Raw genomic sequence first — 18,054 nt, 5'->3', positions numbered from 1 at the left:
CTTCATTTCGGTTATCTAAGAGTTTAGGCTGCTATTGGCGTCATCCAGTTTAGGGATGTGTCAATCATTTCGATTTCTTCTTTGCCAGTGATGCTAGGCTCTTCAAGGAACTAGATAAGGACCAAGTTTGCCTTGTCACTTACATTGCTGCTTGCCAATCGAGCCAGCGCGTCTGCAGTTGTATTTTCTTCTCTTGGAATTTGTCTGAGACCGTAGCTTTTGAATTGTGCGAGTAGGTCATGTATTTTGCTTAGATATGCTATCATTTTTTCTCCCCGAGCCTCGTATTCGCCGAATACATGATTTACCACCAGCTGTGAATCACTGCAGATCTCAATGTGTTCGGCCTTCATTTCATTGGCTAGCTTAAGTCCAGCGATTAGGGCCTCGTATTCGGCTTCGTTGTTAGAGGCCTTAAATCCAAACTTGACTGCAGCGTGCAGATGTTGCCCGCCAGGCGTGACTAGGGCAATTCCTCCACTAGATAATTGATCTGTTGCCGACCCATCCACATGTAGTTTCCAGGTCGTTTTGTCTTCAATATTACTTGGCTGTGCAACTGGCTCGGGATTGCTTTTTTGTATGCTTTCTTTTTTGCCTGTGCATTCTACCACAAAGTCGGCCAAGGCTTGGCCTTTAATAGCTGTTCGGGGTTGGAAGTTTATTTCGTTCTGACCCAATTCCACCGCCCACTTGAGTAACCGTCCACAGGCATCTGGCTTTTGCAGTATTTGTCGTAGTGGTTGGTCGATATACACCCGAATAGGATGAGCTTGAAAATAAGGCCTCAGCTTCCTTGTTGCTAGAATAAAGCAGTAGGCGAGATTTTTTATTAACGGATATCGGCCTTCAGCCTCGACGAGTCTTTTACTGATGTGATAGACTTGGTGTTGTACGCTGTTCTCTTCTCTAATCAGCACGGCACTCACGGCATGCTCCGTAACCGCTAGGTATATCCTGAGCTCCTCGACGCAGAGGTTTAGAAAGTACGAGAGGTTTTGCGAGCTGTGCCTTTAGATCTTGAAAAGCTCTTTCACATCCTTCTATCCACTCGAACTTTTTGGCTCCTCACAGGATGTTGAAGAATGGAACACATTTATCCGTTGATTTTGATACAAATCTGCTAAGTGCGGCGATTCGAACAACTAGGCTTTGCACCTCTTTTGTTTTTGTTGGCGAGTTCATATCCAGGAGGGCTTGGATTTTTTTTAGATTGGCTTAAATTCCTCGGGCATTGACGATGAAGCCTAGAAACTTTCTCGAGTTGACTCCAAAGGAGCATTTTAAGTGATTTAGTTTCATTTTGTATTTCCTGAGGACTTTGAAACATTCGTCCAGGTCGTGTATGTGCCCCCTAGCCTTTCTGTATTTGACGAGCATGTCATCCACGTACACTTCAATATTTTTTTCGATCTGGTCTTTAAACATCTTGTTTACCAATCTTTGGTACGCAGCTTTAGCGTTTTTTAGACCAAACGACATGACTTTGTAGTAGTAGAGACCCATATCTGTTCGGAAACTTGTATGTTCTTGGTCTGGCGGATGCATTTTGATCTGATTGTAGCCTGAATAAGCATCAATGAAGCTTAAAATTATGTGCCTAGTTGTTGCATCTACGAGCTGGTCGATTCTTGGAAGTGGAAAACAGTCTTTAAGGCATGCTTTGTTGAGGTCTGTGAAATCAATACAAACTCGCCATTTCTTGTTCAGCTTGGGCACGAGTACGGGGTTCGAGACCGAAGTAGGGTAAAAAGCTTCAATTATGAAGTTGTTATTGCGTAGCTTTTCAACTTCATCTTTCAGGGCTACTGCTCGTTCTTTATCCAGCAATCTTCATTTTTGCTGAACTGGCCAGATGTTAGGATCGATATTCAGGACGTGTGAAATAATAGAAGGGTAGATTCCGACCATATCCGCATGTGATCAGGAAAAAATATCTTTGTTTGCTCTCAGAAATTTATCAACTCTGATTTTACTTCGAGCAACAAACCCTTTCCAATTTTTAGCTTTCTAGCCGGGATAGATGGATCGATCTCGATCTCTTCTAATTCTTCCACAGGTCCAACATTGCTGCTTGGGTCCCCAAGTCGAGGATCCACATCTTCATCCTCGCCTTGGGAAGTTTCCTACTTGGGAATGTTTTTTCCCTTGTCTGGGCTCTGGCTAGAGGATATTTCCTTCTTAGCCTTGGCCACTACAAGGTTGTAACATTCCCGAGCAGATTGCTGGTTCCCTCTAAGACACCCTACCCCATTCTTTGTTGGGAACTTCAGGCACGAGTGAAATATTGATGTGACAGCTTTTAAGTCATACAGGGCTGGTCGGCCAAGTATTACGTTAAAGGCTGAAGGAACATCCAATATTAGGAACTCTGCCATGATAGTTATGCTCGTCGAAGCTTGTCCAACAGTGAGGGGTATTGTCCTAGAGGTGCAACTCCTTAACCGGAGAAACCATAGACAGGCTGGAGGCATGGAGTTAGATCCTTGAGTTGGAGCCCCATCTTCTCGTAAGCAGTCTTGAACAAAATGTTTGAAGAAGCTCCATTATCAATCATGGTTCTGGCCACCATTTTATTAGCTATCTAGACTTCCACTACCAGCAGCTCATTGTGTGGAAATCTAATCTTGACAGCATCTTCATCATTGAATGTTATGGTTGGCTCTCCTGCTCGTGGAACTTTGGGCTTCCTTTCTTCCTCGACCAGGATGACTTCTTCTTGCTCATACTGAGCTGTTCAGGCATACCTCTCTCGAGCTTTGCCCGAATCTCCAGCGATGTCTGGGCCTCCAATAATGACTTGCAAGTGTCCATCTACAGGTGGAGGTAACAGATCCTGGTTGTTTTGACCTTGGTTGGTCTTGACATACTTTTGCAGGTGCGGGTTGTTTTTCTTGATCAAAAATTCTATTTCCCGCTTCAGATTGTAACATTCGTTGGTGTCGTGGCCGTAGTCTCCGTGGAACCAACAAAATTTTGTCATGTCCCTTTTTGTTGGTATCTTTCTTCATGGGCCCAGGCTTTTCGTACGGAATTAATGACTGAGTTGACATATCCACACTCTCAATATCTTCAGTTAGAATAGTGAACGCAGCGTGTTTGGTATGATCACGGGGAGTTTGTCCAGATTTATTGGTGAACTTTCCCTTCTTCCCGTTTCCTTGTTTGTGGTTGTTGCTTGAACGCTTGCCACTTGAATTGTTCGAATAGTTGGGAAGTTGGGCGGACGTTCCAGTGGAAGGAGCCTTCGTTTTGCCTGGCTTTTGTTCACCTTTCTGCTCGTTGAATGGCTTCTTCGAGCTTTATGAAGCCTTCAGCTGGGTCAAGGAAATCACTCATTGAGTCAACCGGCCCATTCTTCCTTATGTCCTTCCATAGTTCACCAAGGACTTTAATGCCCCCCAGTATCACAGATAACTTTCCATCCTCGGTTACTCGCGAGACTTTGGTCGCTTCCGTTATGAATCTGCTAATGTACGCCCGGACTGGCTCGCCTGGTCGTTGTTTTACTTCGACCAAATCTCCCAGATGCAATGGGAGCTGACCTGAGGAAGAGAATTGTGCATGGAATTCCAAAGAGAAGGTTTTCCATGAACTAAACTTTCCAGGAGCCAACTTGAAATACCATTGCTGTGCGGCTTTTGACAGAGTGCCGGGGAAGATTCTACAGCATACGTCCCCTTGTACTCCTTGTAAATCCATTTGCATCTCAAAGTACTTGAGATGGGAAAGAAGATCTTCTCTCCCACTGTACATCTTCCACGTTGGCATTTTGAACTTGTGAGGCAGTGGCAGGAGATTGATCTCTGGTGAGAAGGGAGTTCCGCGAGCACAGTCTAACTCAAGATCATTGTTACGCTGTCTGGCCATGCCATGAAACATATTATTCAACTCGTCAAGTTGGGCCTGTACGGCTCGGCTGACTTGCTCGGCATTTTGGTCGATTTAAATTACGTCAGCGTCTTTCTTAGCAGGGATTCGAGTATGGGCTCCGGGCTGCACAATCGTTGGTAGTATTTTACTCGTCTGTTCCCCTTCTTCTGTTTAGATCGTTCCTTAGGTCATGAGTTGTTCCCAACCTATCGAACACAAAAGAGCCTGGTTGCCTAAGCGATTGATTCGCTTGGTTGACAGGTGGAATAAAACCATTATTCTGGTTGGATCCTTCAGGTATGGCTCCTCCTGATGAATTCTTGAACAAGGTCTGCCCGCCTACCTCTTGGCCCACGAGTGGAACTCGTAATGGGGGATTGGATGGCTGACCATTGGTTGTCTGGGAGGCATTCATCGTCGGGTCATCCTCCGTTTCTCCCAGGGGAATGACGTGCGATGTTTGCTGACCTACAGTCTTGTAGGCTCTTCGTATCAGCACGGTAGCTTGCCGACTACGATCTTCGATCTTTGCATGGTGAGCCCTTAATGCCTCCATCTCTTTGTCTCTCCATTCAATGAACATACGCCTCTGTTCGTCAAATGCGAGATTCACTACAGCACGCAGTTCATCCTGATCATGATGCAGAGTGTTGCTATGACTCTGCATGACTCCGAGCGCAGCACAGAGATTTTGCCATTCAGTTGCGTCTCCGATGGTCTTCTGGGCGTTGGTTCCAGGCAGAACAGTCGTGTTATGAATGCCCTGGCTATGTGCAGAACTGTTATTCCCAGTATCTTGAACACCAGGCGTAGTTTTCAGTAACAGAGGATGTTTCACCATTCACCACGCTTCGCGTCTGTCCAGGATTGACAGTAGGTGGAACCCTTGAACTCCCTGGGTCCTGCAATGTCAGATCCAGCGTCTGTGAATTTGCTGGGTCAGACAGGCCTCTACGAGTTTGCACCATCGTGTTGAATATCGAAAACAATTTGTGATCCTTCTCTCAATGAAAGAACCAAAATGTTGACTTTTCTTTTAGCCAACGACATTGAGTCTTTTTTATTAGCGATAAACGATATGTCGTAATGAATGTATAATAAAGCAACAATAAGACACCAAAATTTTATAGAGGTTCAGCCCCGAGCAGTTCGGTAATAGCCTAATCATCGTTATTTGTATTGACTCAAGAAAAAGGAAGAAGATTCCTTTTCTTATAGCTTTTACAATAGTATCTCGGAATATATAATTCTTAGATAATAATATAGTCTTAGCCTAGCTGCGTATCGACTTTCAATCTTTTGGGCCCTTTGCCCAGTGAACATTCCTCACTATTTATAGGGCTGGGAAACTTGAGGAGGAAGAGTTTCCTCTCTCGTTACAATGCGCATAAACAGAAAGATCGTGTGATCAATGCTGAATGCAAGGATCGTGAGATTGAGGCTGAGTACACTGATAGTGGGATCGTATGTATGCCATATCCATGTAAGTTGATCCCTGAGTTATCGGGATTGAACTGATGACTCATGATGCGAAAACTGAATTCGCTAAGTATTGTGTGCTCTGCACGGATCGCTGGATATCTTATTCTGGATGTGCCAGCGGGGCATCCTGCTCGGTCCATTCTTCCCGAGCAAATGCTCCAAGTGGACTCCACGTGTCACCATTCTAGTGATGCCACGTCAGAGTGCAAAATTTGGGATAACAAATATAATCACTAAAATGAGCGCTCTATCATTTATTTCTATTTAGCCTAGCTCGAAGGAAATCATCGTTTCACTTCTATGTCCATATAGAAGCTATAGATTCCATATCTATGATTATTGCACCCACTCAATTGTACTACCATGTTCCCAAAATGTACGTATCACCCAGACCAAAAAGTAGGCTTAACAAACAAATCAAAGAAGACAAATAACACTATTGAGATCGAACCTAACTATGTCAGGATTAAGATCATATGATCTAGGATCAACTAGGTGATATTAAATTGAATAGATATTACGGTAAATTTATCATATCTAATCCAAGTTCAATATTGGTCCCTTCCAATGTATACTCCATATATTCGATACTGGTAAACTTTCTTGGGTTTTATGCCCTAAATAAAACTCATTTCAATGTAATCAGATTTACTTATTAATATAGATCAGAAATAACATTTAATGTTGCATGGTTCACATGATTTATTTCATGATTATATGTACATAATGTATGAATTCTATTTAAGTCCAGAACATATCAATTTGTTAATGATTATAGTGTTGTCAACACAGTGGAATATAATCTTAATTATATGTTCGAAAGTTTATTCCCTGATTTGTCAGAACACTGGATTTAGACTGACATGGTATAATCAGCGATAGGTATTCTTACACCTTGGATAAGTGTTATGTCCTTTCCATGACATTGGCAAAGTTTACCAGCATCGGATGTATGGAGTATACATCGGAAGGGAACGATATTGAACTTTGATTAGATATATTAGAATTTACCGTAATATCTATTCAATTCAATATCCCCTGTTGATCATAGATCAAATGATGTTAATCCTGATATTATTAGGTTCAATCTCAAGAGTGTTATTCGTGTTCTTTGATTTGGTAGTTAAGCCTACTTTTGGGGCAGGGTGATACGTACATTTTGGGAACACGGTAGTGCAATTGAGTGGGAGCGGTAAGATAAATATAGAATCTATAGCTTCTATCTGGCGAATAGAAAGTAAAGGATGATTTCCTTCGAGCTTAACCAAACGAAAATAAATGGTGGAGATTGTTGGAAATTATTTTACCAGGATCTTAGATCAACTCACAAGTACGTTGATTAACACCCTAAATATGAACTTTCTAAAACAATGAAATAAACACATATAAAGTTTAGTAAAACCTTACATTGGGTGCAGCGGAATATAATGACTCCTTCCGTTCAGATATCTAGCCCTTGATTCCTTTCTGTAGCAGAGCATTACCAATATCTGAACGTGGATCTCTTTCTCTGATTCTTTGGTGCCGAAACTCCTTCTTGCTGAAAGTCTTTCTTCACGATCTTCCTCACTATGATTGAGGTATCACTTCCAGTGTGTGGGCACTACTCTAACACTAAGGATTTTGAAATTGAAGGAAGAAGAGAGAAAGTGGGTTCGGCCAAAGATAGGGAGAGAGAGAGAGGCTCAGTTTTTTCTGAATCAGAAGTGTGAAATTTAGTATAAATTTCCTGAAGCCTTCACTATCTATTTATAGCATTCAACTAGGGTTAGGTTTGAATTATTTGGCATTAAAATAATGAAAATATCAGTTTAAATTCCCTACAAAAGTGGTCGACCCTATACATGTGGATTTGGGCCTCACTTTTTGCAATTTTGCAGTTTTATCTTTTTTCATCTGAATTTCTCAAAAACCCCAAGTTTCTAATTCAACCATTTAAATGCCAATTCTAACTATTTAATAACTATAAATAATTATTAAATAATATTGTAATTTATCATATTTATTAATTGAACCATACAAAGTATCATAATTAACAAATATGCCCCTAAAACTCTTTCTTTACAATTTCGCCCTTACTTAGTGAAAAATTCACAAATAGACATAGTCTAATTTGAGAATTATAATTGACTAATCAAAACCAATTATATGAGTCTTACAAGCAATATTATCTCAACTAGTGCGGGGACCATGGGTCTATATAACCGAGCTTCCAATAAGTAGATCAAGAATTATTACTAAAATTCACTAACTTATTAATTCTTCGTTGAATCCACGCATAGAACTTAGAATTGCACTCTCAGTATATATAGAATGCTCTATATGTTCCACCATATAGAAACATCATTAGTTATCCATTGTTATAATCCTAATTTGATCAATGATCCTCTATATGAATGATCTACACTGTAAAGGGATTAGATTACCGTTACACCCTACAATGTATTTATTCTTTAAAACACTTAACCCCGTATAAATGATATTTCAGCTTATGCGAAATGAGATCTCAACCATTTACTTTCGCTTGGTCAAGCTCGAAGGAGATCATCCTTTACTTACTATTCGCCAGATAGAAGCTATAGATTCCATGTTTATGTTAGCGCTCCAACTCAATTGCACTACCGTGTTCCCAAAATGTACGTATCACCCTGACCTAAAAGTAGGCTTAACTAACAAATCAAAGAACACGAATAGCCTCCTGAGATTGAGCCTGATCATAACAGGATTAAGATCATTTGATCTAGGATCAACTAGGCGATATTGACTTGAATAGATGTACGGTAAGTTTAATAAATCTAAGTCAAAGTTCAATATCGGTCCCTTCCGATGCATACTCCATGCATCCAACCTGAGCTTTACTTTAACCAATGCTCTGGAAAGAACATAGCATTTCTCCAAATGCAAGTAAACTTTGTTGTAGATTATCATATCAGTAAAACCCTGTGTCTGATAAATCTAGGAAACTTTATTCACATAGTCATGTTTACTTTCCAATATGTTGACAACACAATAAACAGGATCAAGTATGTGAAAAGGGTTTCAGATTAATTCATACATTATGTACATATAATCATGAAATAAATCATGTGAACCATGGAACACTAAATGTTATTTCTGATCTATATTAATAAGTAAATGTGATTATATTGAAATGAGTTTTATTTAGGGCATAAAACCCAACAAACTCCCACTTGCACTAATATAAAACAAAAAGTGCATTTCAAATAATCTCAACACTTTGATATACAAATCAAGTGTAGTAGTAGTAAACTCCTCGTAATAGGATCTGACAGGTTGATTTAACCACAACCTTTTCTCCACCATTACTCTTCCTTAATCACAAAATCATTGATAATGTGAAATTCCTCTCTATATGTCTACTCTTTTTGGCATACTGGATTCTATACCTTTGACAACTACTTTTGGTTAATCAGAAAATAACACTAGTAGTTAAGGCAATTCGGAATGGTGCCAAAGATGTATAGATTTTTCCTTAGACTGAATAACTACCTTTCCTGCAACTTTAACATTCAGTCCCTTCCTGGTAGACCTAGAGACTTCAGATAGGTTTTTACACTTCTCCAAAATCACTATTCCACACCTAGAGTAATCACCATCTTATCAGAAAGATTTTCTAGCACAAAGGCAAATTTCGAAATCTGATGCGGTGTAGTCTAAGAGTTTTAAACACACCCTTATAGACTAACATACAGTTCCTCTTCTTAATCTTAAGATTTTCTTGATTGTCTTCCAATGTTCTTCTCCTGGATTATTCTGATACCTACTCATTACTCCCACTCAACAGCAGGTGTCTGGTCTAAGGCATACTAAAGCATATCTGAGACCTCTCACTGTTGATATAAGAAATTCTTTCATGGCTTTATCTTTTCTGGAATAGTTGAGACTTTTCCTTAGATAAATAAAATCTATGCCGAAGAATTTTTGAAGCTTCTATAGATTGCCATTAGAAAGAAAATGCTTCAGCATCTTACTAAAGTAAGTTGCTTGCATTAGAGTAAGTAATTACCAGGTATACCACAAGCCATAGGTTTAGATAAACTCAAACCTATAATACTAGGAACAGGAAGTTTGTTAAGTCCATAGAATAGACTTATTAACTAAAATTTCCTTTTATGTCCTTGTAACAGAAAACTTAGGTTAATCCATGTGAATGGATTAAACCATAGTTCTATTGGCTTTTCTTCTTAGTTTCCTATCTTGACAATCCATTACTTGTTTAAACTCAGAATGGATTTTAAATCACTAGTGTCTCCCAAGTCTTAAGAAGTTGAGTTCCTAGAAACTCTCCCACTACGACAAGGTGCCGTGAATTATGTCTAAGAAAACTAAATGGTATTGATCTCTTCGATTGTGACTAGACAACAGAGGCAGTGGGATCATCATATGTTAAGTAAGATGATAGAACACTTTTGGAATCATGAAAAAATATCTCCTTTATATTTTTCTTCATTTTCTGACTTAGTCATTTTCTTAGAAAAATAGTATTTGTTTAAACAAACACTTTCTTATCTATTGACTATGGGAAGGTCCACCCCTAATCACTTAGAATAGCTAACAAACCATGGTTAACAGTTATAGCTTTTCTTAAGATTTTGATTAGGACATCCATGAATCTAGTAATGATTTACATTAAGTATACAACCATTACATCATTCTGAAATTGTATTACCATAGAAGGATTTAGGTAACGACTAGTAACTAATCATCAATATGCAAATCGAAATTTCTGGGGAGGTAAGTTTGTATATAATTCAAAAAACAAATTTTATGATCTTCGAACTGCATATCTACTAACTATTTCTCCACCCCTATCAGTTCGCAAGATCGTTAACCACTTACCTTAATGGTTTATCACCATTGCCAGAAATTCAGAAATTTTTCAAACATTTCAAATTTCTTTGCATAAGGTATAATCTAGAGTTATCGTTTTAAGAATACAACGAAAAACTCATATCCACCCCTAAATTTACATCCATCTGCGAATGAGATGAACTACTTTCAGTGGATATAGGCATATTAACTCTTTGCAGAGATTGATCTTGTCAAAACCACTATGAACAAGATACAAATGCCATAGATTAATAAAATTGTTGTTGTGTCTTTTGATGACTTAGGTTTAGTTACTTCAATGAGTTCATAGAATAGTGCAAGTGGATCCTAGTCACCCAATATTAAACTCAAATTCCATACAGTTTGAATCCATTGATAGAAAATGGTTATTAAACACTTGAAAGTCTAACTGTATTGCTTCCTGGAAATAGAAATATAAGAAAATTTCAATTTGGATTCTAAAATTAAAGTCAAAGACTTAAATTCAACCAAATATGATGAGTAATTCTTTCTTGGACCACCACTACTAATTTAAACTCTAAGTTAGATTTTCCCATACAAGTAGGAGATTTCTAAGATTGAGGTTTTATATCAATTGGGAATAGAATTTCGGGATTATAATCATATGCGTCATTTAATTTCTTAAGAGAAAATATAGAATGACATAAAATGATTTATAGACCATTCATCCATTGATATGTTGAGCTAATTCGAAATGAATAAGCTAAGAGGAATTAGGATAATTTCGTTGTTTAAATAAGAATCCAACGATGCTTCGATTAGCGAAAGTCAAAGTAATCTTATTTATATAATCTTCTTGTTTCATATCGTAAAAATACTAGTCTAAGGTGTCATCAATTGATGAACAGCTAGATGTCGCATATACAATATTTATCTTTCGAGATCTAACACTATTATGAATGTCTAATGGTGAAAATCCATTAGGGATTTATCTCATTAGATAAACAAACCAAGTTAGACCAACAATGAAGATTCGAAATTAAACTACAACTTAATAACAGAAAATAACATGGTTCAATAGAAATTCATACACTATTCAGAAATTATTAAACATATAGCAAGTAGGAATGACAAGTGAAAATAGTAAAACATGCAATCCTAAATAATTTTAAAGGTTTTCAACAAACTGATATCAGTATCCCGTTTAGGCGAGAGTCAAAGCTACCATCCATTGAATAGAGTTGTCAGCTCATCTAAAATGTTAAACATTCTAGCAACCTTTTATTCGATCAAGATTGGAATTCAGCGTTGTCCCGTTTAGGCAAGAGCCAAGGCAATTCTATCTTATGAGCTTCCACCATTGTTTCGCAATTTGCAAGCAAATATGGTCGCCACCATTAGGGTGATCCATACCATATAAAACACTTACAAACTACTTATCTTTCGAGATTAAACGGTGCGAAATTGCTAATGAACGTTCCTCCATTAGGGAGGATTACTCACTAAAACAAACGCGATGTAAAACCAACAATGGAGATCGAATATCTTAATAATAAAGCTTATTATTTAAAGAGTGTTGTATTTTCTTTTATTGTAATTTTAATCTATTTATTTTAAATATATATATTTATTTAATTAAAATTTCCAATTTAGAATGGAAAATTCTAAATATAAATTTTAATTTAATATTTATAAATTTTACTTAGATGGATATGAAAATAACATGAATTATTTCCATCTTAGTAATAATTTCCAATAAATATTTAGAAAAATATTCAATTTAAGTTGTTACAAAATTAATTTAAATTAATTTACAGCTCAAATTTAATTTTCTATAAATATATATTGCATTTCGAAAAATTAAAGTATTCAAGGATACAATTTTTGAAAATGCATGTTAAAATAAAAAATAAATCCTGGAAAAATTATTCTAATTTAATGTTGGCCCAAAATTAATTAATAAAATTAATTTACAACAAAAAATATAATTTTCCTATTTAATTAAATATATATAAGAAAAATTTTAAATATTGAAGTATGATGATGAAAATCAACTTAAATATTAATTTTCTATTTAATTAAATACAATAGAAAAATACTTCAAGCAAAAATATCACCTATCTAGATTTTCCTTTGACTAATTAATTCATTTTCTAATTAAATATATTTTACTTTATTATTTTATTTAATCATTAAATGAAAAAATTATTGATTTAAGTTGGTCCAAAATTAAAATAAATAATTTACAACTTTAATCTATTTTTCAAATAAAATTCGAAATTAATGCATTTAAGAAATGCAATTTCGAAATTGATTAATAAAATAAAGAAAAAATATATTTTGAAAATTATTTAAATTTAGTTGAAAACATAAATTTCAACAAAAAATAATTTTCTATTTAATTAAGTGTCATGAAAAAAAAAAAAATTCAAGTATCATGATGAAAATCAACTTAGATATTTAATTTTTCAAATTAATTAAATGTATTAAATTCATGATTAACTTAGATATTTAAGTGTAGAGAAGGCTTAATTATTAATCTCTAGTTTAATACTAAGAAAAAATATACTTAAAATAAATTGTACCAAAATTAATTATTTAAATAATTAATTTCACAATGTATAATATTTTTCCTATTTAATATTAGAAATAATAAGTAGTCTAGAAATAACTATCTAGAAAATATCTTACTTGACTAAGTATCTTTTCCACAAAATTTGAAAAAAAATATCTAATTTAAGTAGTATTAGAAAAAATCTAGAACTTAAATATTTTCAAATTTAAATATAATTAAATATCAAAAATTAAGTTGTAACCACTTAATTTGAAAATATTCCATTTTATGTTAATATTCGAAAAGATATCAACTTAAAAAAAATATCTAAAATATTCCATTTTAAGTTAATATTCGAAAAGATATTAACTTAAAAAATATCTAAAGAATCTTAATAACCAATGCCTAAAATTCCTCAACTTAATTTTGAAATTTGAAATTCAAAAGATATTCAGATTTAAGTTGATTAGTTAGAGATAACTAAATATCAACTTAAATAGGAATATTTAGTGAAAAATTTAAATTAAGCTTCAGAAAGAATCTGGATGGTTATAATTCTATATTTAATTAAATACAAGAAAATACACATAGTTTAGCTTAGAATAAAATTCTTTAAACTATGATTTTCTTAAATTAATTTCAAAATAAATGAAATTAATTATGTTGCTAATCAATTTTATTAGGTTAAACTAGTTTAATTAACCTAGTACAGTTGTTCAAATCAGGCTAATGGGCCTTCACAATTGGGGTGGTTCATGTGAGGGGGTGCTGGGTTCAGTATGTCGTACCAACTCTCACACAAGGCCCAAAAGAGAGGAATTTAACCTTAAAATGAACAACTGTTATTAATTGAATAGGCCCAAAAACTAAATGGGCCTAAATAAAATCTATCAAGAACTATGACATTTTATTTAGCAACAACAACCTATATGCATATATAATAAAATTAAACACATAGGCTCACACAGGCACACTTTGGATGGGTCCTATCATGTTGCTAGGTCATACACAGATGAAAGAAGATTGTAAATATACCTGTTACAAATTATTTACTTCACCAAGGGAGCAATCAGATCATTAGATCTGGCAAAAAGTAACCATGGCTATTTGCAATCAAGCAATAATAGGTTTTAAAAAACTTACAAACAAGCTAAAACACATACTCCTGCAACAAGGTTAGCTGGATAGTTGGATGTAGGATTTATTTAATTTTAAATAAATAATTTCGAAAAATTAAATAATTAAATAAAAAACAAATTTCGAAAATTTAAAAAAAATTTAAAAAATTTCGAAATTTCAAAAAAAAATTAAATTTAAAATTAAACCTACAATTTTAAAAAATTAGGTTTCAACCAACCTAAATATCATTTCAAAATTTGCTAACTACTTTTAAAAATTAAATGTTATTTTATAAATAAAAATTAAATAAAAAATTAAAAAAGATAAATGAATATCTTTTTCAGATTTTAAATGTAATTTAAATAAATAAAATAACAAAATTTAAAAGTTAGCAAAATATCTTACATCTATTTAAAATTACATGATTATAGTTATCTTATTTTAAATTTAAATAAGGTCAAATTATTTAAAAAAAAAGATTTAATTTAAAAATTTAAAATCTGACCTTAAATTTAAAAATAAGATAAGATATAATCAAATTTAAAAATAAGATAGATAATTAAGCAAAAAAGATAGATATTTACTATTTTCAAATTCAAATTACACTAATATCATGAATTAAATTTAAAAAATATTAAATAAATTAATTATGATAATTAGAATTGAATTAGGAATGGTAAGTGTTTAAATACAGAACTACACAAAAAATCGGAAGTTAATTCCATGAAAAAGCATGAAAAAACGAAGAAAAACGAAAAAATTGTGAGCTGTACGGACAGTATGCCAAGCATACTGCTAGCAGCTTCTCCGCGCGCGCAGGTGGGATTCAGCTTAACCCCGATTTTTTCAAAATTTCAAAAAATCATAACTAATTCAAATTAAATCGAAATTGAGTTCTGTAAAAAAGTAACTTGCTTAATTGTTTCCATACTATCCAATAAAAATAATTCCAAAAACAGATATTCAATTATTTTTCACGAAAATTCAGAAACATCAACCAATCATCAAATAACACTCAGTACAACATGATACCATCCAAAACATCAAACAATCGTTTTAAAGTCCAAATTTCTTGCAAGAAAATCAATTACCATGGCTCTGAGGCGAGTTGTTGGAAATTATTTTACCAGGATCTTTGATCTACTCACAAGTATGTTGATTAACACCCTAAATATGAACTTTCTAAAACGATGAAATAAACACATATAAAGTTTAGTAAAACCTTACATTGGGTGCAGCGGAATATAATGACTCCTTCTGTTCAGATATCTAGCCCTTGATTCCTTTCTGTAGCAGAGCATTATCAATATCTGAACCTGGATCTCTTTCTCTGATTCTTTGGTGTTGAAACTCCTTCTTGCTGAAAGTCTTTCTTCACGATCTTCCTCACTATGATTGAGGTATCACTTGCTGTGTGTGGGCACTACACTAACACTAAGGATTTTGAAATTGAAGGAAGAAGAGAGAAAGTGGGTTCGGCCAAAGATAGGGAGAGAGAGAGGCTCAGTTTTTTCTGAATCAGAAGTGTGAAATTTAGTGTAAATTTCCTGAAGCCTTCACTATCTATTTATAGCATTCCACTAGGGTTAGGTTTGAATTATTTGGCATTAAAATAATGAAAATATCAGTTTAAATTCCCTAGAAAGGTGGTCGGCACTATACATGTGGATTTGGGCCTCAGTTTTTGCAATTTTGTAGTTTTATCTTTTCTACATCTGATTTTCTCAAAAACGCCAATTTTCTAATGCAACCATTTAAATGCCAATTCTAACTATTTAATAACTATAAATAATTATTAAATAATATTTTCATTTATCATATTTATTAATTGAGCCATACAAAGTATCATAATTAACAAATATGCCTCTACAACTCTTTTTTTACAATTTCGCCCTTACTTAGTGAAAAATTCACAAATAGATATAGTCTAATTTGAGAATTATAATCTAATCAAAACCAATTATATGAGTCTTACAAGCAATATTTTCTCAACTAGTGCGGGGACCATGGGTCTATATAACCGAGCTTCAAATAAGTAGATCAAGAATTTATTACTAAAATTCACTAACTTATTAATTCTTCGTTGAATCCACGCATAGAACTTAGAATTGCACTCTCAGTATATAGAATGCTCTATATGTTCCACCATATAGACACATGATTAGTTATCCATTGTTATAATCCTAATTTGATCAATGATGCTCTATATGAATGATCTACACTGTAAAGGGATTAGATTACCGTTACACTGTAACACCCTAACTAACTTAGGCGTATTACGTGATTGTTAAACGTACTGTGCAGCTCGTTGCTAATCAACGAGGTTTATGGAAAAACGTGATTAATTAAAATTTGCTTTTTAATTAAAATTATAAACCATATTACAAAAGACTCGGGATCCCGATTTATAAAACCATTTACAAAAGTTTTAACTGTTTAACTATTACATAAAATTAAAAGTCGTCTAACGACCAGTTACAAAAATTCAGCCTTGCTGTCCCGAGGATCGCACGCTCCAGGCCTAACCGCCCCGACATGTACAATCTCATAAGCTCGCTCACGGTCCATCAGCTATAGCCTTGCCTTTACCTACACATGAACATAAACTGTGAGTCGACAGACTCAGTAAGAAAAGCATAATAATATCATACATAATTCTAACTGTCGTGTCCAACACGATGCGAGTCCCGCCATCGCCATGTCCAACATGGTGCCGAGCCACTCTTGCCATGTCCAACATGGTGCGGAGTTTTGAACGTTCACGGGGACGGTACTATTGACAAGTATCCTCCACGATCGGTCGAACCGGTCATACTCCGCCGCTGGTCATACTCCACTGTACCGACGGGATAGGTCAATAGCACCGAACCACCAACCAAATGTCGGCTGATCGGTCGAGCCGGTCATACTCATTGCGGGTCATACTCCGGCTGTACCGACGTGACGGGGTTGGATGGTTCGAAGCCTATATACATAACTAATGTAATCTAGCGGGCTTCCTACATGCACGCTAAACATGTAATCTACATATGCATCTTGTTATACTAATCTTACGGATTCGATTTCAGTGTGTCGGTCAACCCGATTGGAACTGAAGCTGAGTGGCGGATTACTGGCTCCTAAACCATAAAAATCACAACGCTATAAGTGACACGCTAAATCACTTCCCGGGGACTAAAACTAGGAACTAAAAGTTTCCCTATCGATAAAAAGCATGGCAATACCCCTAAAAACATAAAAACGAGGAAAACTAGGGTTTCTGAAAATTTCCCAACCGGTAGACCGGTTGCCCAACCGGAATTCCGGTTCTGGGAATTACTGGACACCCATCCGGAATTCCGGTTGCACAACCGGAATTCCGGTTCCTCGCAGGAATTTTTCAAAAATTCCTAACTTGATCAATTCTAACCCAAATCAATCCAAACCTTCCAGACCTGTTCTATATGCCCCAAATAACCATTTAAAGGCAACAAAATCACCCAGAACTCACAGAGACAAAATTCACCATTAAAGACCAAGCTTTGAGTTCCAAAACTCAAACTTGGTTAAATCCACTAACATGCAATAAAACCTGGTTAATTCTACTTAACTAAGCATGAATAAGCTTCTGAAAACACACAAGAACAACAGCAACAACATAGTAACAGATTACACAATATTTCATCAAAATCACACATTTTGCATAGAAAATTTCAAGCTTTGAACAACCTAACTAACATGCTTCAAACAACTCAAATAACATCAATTAAACATGCTTTGAACCTCAGAAATTAACAACCAAACACAGCAATAATAACAGCCACAAAAGCATGCATTTTACTCACTTTTCACCATTTTTTTCATAATTTCAAAGAAGGAAAATCAAGAGAAGCTAACCTAGCTTGAAGAATGCTTTGAATGGATGAGAGTTGCTTGGAAATCAAAGAGAAAAAAATCAGCTTCATGCACCCAAAAGCCTCAGCCGAAATAGAGAGAAGGCTTGAGAGAATTTTCTTTTCAAAGTTTTTTCTTAATTTTTGCTAAGTATGGAAAATGAGAAGAGTAATGAATAAAGCCACTTAAACCATTTATTTCAGCCAAGATTAACAATTAAAATAAACATTTATTCCAATTAATAACTCACATAAGACAAAACACTAATGGGGCAAAAAGACCATTTTGCCCCTCCACCATAAAATCATGAAAATCATACTAAAGGGGTATTTTTGGGACAT

This window comes from Cannabis sativa, chromosome 2 (assembly GCF_029168945.1).
Source record: "Cannabis sativa cultivar Pink pepper isolate KNU-18-1 chromosome 2, ASM2916894v1, whole genome shotgun sequence".
Lineage (NCBI taxonomy): Eukaryota > Viridiplantae > Streptophyta > Magnoliopsida > Rosales > Cannabaceae > Cannabis > Cannabis sativa.
This window is presented reverse-complemented; position numbering follows the sequence as displayed.